We start from the raw sequence: 4902 nt of genomic DNA on the forward strand, positions 1-4902 counted from the left end.
TCTTTGTTGCTTTGTATTCATATGCCTGATTCATTTTTATTGTTGAAGGTTAAACTTAATTTTTGAAAAACTTGCTGAGAAAAATGATTATTTTATATAATTTTAAGCTTAACTTATGTTTACAATACTTAAAAAATCTTAAATCAAAGCATCATGCATCATAATTCATACAATTCTTACGAATACTGAAATTAAATTTTAGATCGATGAAATAATAAATACAGTGCAACAAGACAAGGCAGAACAATCAAAATTAACCAAGAGAAGACTACTCTAACACCTTTACGACCAAACGACAATTTTCTGGTAGTCGATCTTTGGTTTTTAGTAGCTCAGATCTAGATCTAGATCTAGATCTAGTATCTATTTCTAAATCCAGGTGTAATATTTTTCAACAGTAATGTATGTAAGTTATTAACTTATTGTTATGTAAGAAAGTTAATGTTTATATATCACGTTCCCCTTTCTTATATTTTATCTTTGATGCTTCTCTATCAAAAACCTAGCCATTATTTTCTTTCAAGGGAAGTTCATTAGTATCAAGTTTCAAATGCCTTCACATAACATAACGGAGGGAGGGGGAAGGGGCGTTTTTGTGCTATGGTGTGCTAAGAAGGGGAGTGTAAATTCCTGTAGTGTAATGTGACATAGATCTACTTTAATTCTAATTTTCGAAAACAAAAATGTTAAAAAAAGAAGACAATTTAGATTTTGATTAGGGTTATTTTAGAGGTAGGGAAGAATTTTTAGAGGGGATGGAATTTTTAAGGTCTTTTTGGAACGAGTGGTAATGCTTTTTGTACAACGTGAGACAATAGGAGGTGGCCCGAGGTGGGGGTTGAATGGTTGGTCGATAGTCATCATTTAGGCCCATTTAATGTCTCCGTTTTGCCTAATGAGAAAATTGATGCAAGCAAAGAAGTGGAATTATATAGGTCGCGTACAAGGGCATTAGATGAAGAGATCATGGGTTGTTTATAGAATAAAGATGCATCGGTATCTCTTCCTTGACCGGCATTGTCCAAAGGAATGTTAAGCAATACGTTCGGTACCAGTTTTGGTTGCAGAAGCTGCCGAAAGGAAAAAAAAAGAGTTGGTTATCCTAAATTGCCCAAGAAGGGGGCTCCACTCCTCTTTGATTTCGAAGTTTTCTCACCTAGATCAGTTGCTGTCCCCTGCTAACGAGCTTAGTCTGCCAGGCAAACCTTTTCGAAACCGAAGGTTCATTATGCAAGTGAAGTAGAGTTCAACTTTTACCTTGACCTTGGCAACTGAGGGGAAAGAGTGACTTACTTGACTTAGTCCTCTCAATTTTATCCGATCCCCGGCTATTAATTTTTCCGTCTCCCAAGACATCCCTGTTGGCTTCAATTCTTCGAGAAGACTCCACCTCCAGGTCTATCTTGGGCGCCTTCTCTCCCGCTTTCCCTGGGTGTTCCACTGAAGCGCTTGGCGTGTCACATTTGAGTGAGCCTTTCGCAGCGTGTCCCACCCAGCGCCACTTCCTCCTTCTTATTTGCACAGTCATAGGCTCCTGCCTTGCTTTTCTCCATAATTCTATGTTCGGCACTTTGTCCTGCCACCTCAATATCAAAATCGGTATAAGGCATCTTTTTTTTGAAGGTCGGTATCTTCGCTGTGCTCATTGGCGTAGCGAGGTCGGGTGTCACCCGGTGCGGCACTTAATGGTGTGTCCCCCCACCCCCCCCAGAGACGTAGCGACCCTTCCCGGGGACAAATTTTCGATTTGCACCCCCCCCTCAAGCTTTCGATTTGCACCCCCCCCCCCTCAAACTTTCGATTTGCAACCCCCCTCCTCAAATTTTTCTCTATATATTTTGCTATTTTTTGCCCCCCTAAATGGTGTCACCCGGTGCGGTCCGCACCCCCCGCCCCCCCCCCCCTCGCTACGCCTCTGGCTGTGCTAGCTTTAGAGACACTCCTTGTCTCTGCTCCATACAACAGAGGGCAAAGAGTGGTCAGCACTATACCAAGCCACCTTTACTCTTCTTACCGACAGTCAAGTCCTCAGGGTTGGGTGGACTCATGGACGTCCTACAACATAGGCTTATTGAATAGTGCACCTACTACCTAATACCTCACGCTCCGCCCAATTTTTTCACTCGCCCTCGTTTGACAGATTTTACGTCTTGACCCCTTACTTTTTTTGCCTCTATGACTGTTAAGAGTCGTCCATAAATGACGTCACCTTCGTAGTGGGGGGGGGGGGGTCCGTAAGCTTATGACGGTGTGTGATGAGGGGCAAGGGGGGGGGGGGGGGCATTCAGATGGTGTAATGTCACACTTTTGCATTATAAAAAAGCAATGTTAGAAAACGAGTTTTAGCCCTTATTTCGCGTTTTAGAAAACGGTTGTAATAAATTGTAATAGGAATTGATTAAAATGCTCTACGTTGACAGAGTTCAGACACGATATTGGAAAAATATAGATGTATTAAGAAAAATTCAACTACAATTTTGAGGGGGAGTTGTAGGCTGAGGTGTGACGTCATTTTAGAAAAGGGGGGGGGGTTCTGGCTTTTTGTGACGATGTGTGATGGAGGGTAGGGGGTGGTAAAAATCGTCAAAAAAGCGTGACGTCATTTACGGATGACCCCTTACTAGGCTCAAGTGTCACTGTTAAGGAATAGGCTAGGGTTAGGGCAATGGTTTCCTTTTGTGCTAGGGTTACTGTAACGATAGTAGAAAAAAAACCCAGCAACATTGACGCCGACTTGCTCTATGGAAGTAGCTTTTATTCCTATTTGGACAGTCCGATGTCCATTCTTGTTTGTCTGGTATGTAGCCTATATCGATCCCAGGTTGCTGGACCAATAGTGGCCGTCTGAGTGTAGTTAAGTATGGCGGCTGTGTAATCTAAGTTAATCTAAACCTTCAGTAGAGTATCTTACAGCTCTTCGGGAGAGGGGGGGGGGAAGGGGCGGAGGCCCCCCGAAGAAAGTCTACCCCCCCCCCCCCCCCCCAAAATGTAGCTGTGTCCCGTCCCGTCCCGTCCACACCCCCCAGGTGGGAATAGAACTAGTGTTTCAGTTGCTGTACTCGCATGTTTATGTGGCCGACCATACACAGGATAAAGTTGTCGCCGTTCTTGTACCGGGTACTTCAGTGTTTCAACCTTTGTAGTCTAGATAACACAAGCTCTAGTCATCCAATCGTGAAACAGTGTCGTTAACCATACTGATTTCCAATACCGGCGATGGGGGGGGGGGGGGGGAGGATTATTGAGGCTACGTCTCAGAGGGGTAACGAACCTTCCCGGCGCCCGGGGACAATCTTTCAATTTGGCGCCCCCCTCAAACTTTCGATTTGCACCCCCCCCCTCAAACTGCTAAAATGCAGCTAAAATGACATTTTAATTTGTTTTTACAACCCATTTTGGCGCCCCCTAAGGTCAGCGCCCGGGGACATATGTACCCCCCTGCCCCCCATCGCTACGCCTCTGCTACGTCTGTATGTAACGCATTTGACTTAGTTGAAATAGTGTTCACATGTTTTATTTTTTTTTAAATTTCCGTTGAGCAAAAGACATAGTTATATTTGTTAATAATTGCTGAATACCATTTATGTAGTACTTTTTGCCATTTTTCTATTTGAATATACTGCTTGTAATAGGACTACCCCTATTGATAAATTAGTATTATCGAAGGCAAATAAAACATTAGTCATAATAATTTACAAAAATGGAAAGTGTAAAAAAGTTGTTGGCCTAAATTGCTTCCAAAATTCTTTTTTTTTTCTACGTGAGGCGTTGCCCCACCTAGTGATATTTCACTTTACATAAAAAAAAGCCTTTCAAGAACAGTTTGTAGGAAGAATCCTCGAAATCCCGAGAACTCTGTAAACAAGATAAACTCGCCGTGTTGAGTGTTTACTGAGGGGGGAAAGATAGAGCTGCTTAATTTATAATTAGCTATATTATGGAGAAAAAAAAGGCCTGGTACATATTTTGTTCGGATTTTGACCCATTCTCCATGAACTCAGCGGCGGATTATGTCTCAGCAGGGTCCTTGGCTGAATATTTTTGTCGGTCTCACCGAAATATATATAGGCCTATATTTTTTGCCCTCCATTAAATAAACATTATCTTTTTAAGTTAAAAAAAATGAGGTAATCAACAATACGTTTATAATTTATAAGAATTGAAACAGGATAAAGATTTTAAAGACATGCACAATTCTAATTTTTCAGTTTGTCACTTAATATGTTTAATTGGTTCGAGGAGCATAGAAGCTATAGTTCAGGAATTAGTGTACTCGTTTCAAGACATGGTGTAGATTCTGTATACTAGCAACTAGCTAGATACCAACATCCCTTCATATACCGAAGCCAAGAAACATTTGAACTCTGCCATCATCTTCCCAATGGATCGCAAAATCTAAAGAGGAACTTTACTTCCTAGATCATAACTATCGCCTACATATTATCCGACGATGTTTATTTGATTCATATATCTTTCATCATTCAAAACTTAGTCTAGGAGTGTGAATGTTGGAAATACAAACACAAATGAACGTTTTAAACGACACAACAAATATTGAATCCACCAAAATATATGTAATGCATTATTTAGGAGACACATGAAAATAATTAGATTAAACTTAAGATATATTTTAACAGGTAGAAATACTTAAAAGGCCCTTTTAGGGTAACGAGAAGTTCAGAGAAAACAGAAAATCTCAAACCTCCCTACATATTGCATCATCAATCACGAACAAAACAAAGTACCTACAAATATAAGTAACAGATAGCATCGCGTGGACAGCCAGGAAGTAATGCCCTAATCCCACTTTTGTCTATTTTTAAACTGCCTATAGCATAAAATGAAATTAACAGTTAGCTTGCACATTTCTTCCTTGCTTTATTATGTTTGCTATGTTTTTTA

The sequence above is a fragment of the Physella acuta genome, unplaced genomic scaffold (genome assembly GCF_028476545.2).
Source record: "Physella acuta isolate Inbredline_101_S28 unplaced genomic scaffold, ASM2847654v3 ptg000648l, whole genome shotgun sequence".
In the NCBI taxonomy this organism is placed as follows: Eukaryota; Metazoa; Mollusca; class Gastropoda; family Physidae; genus Physella; species Physella acuta.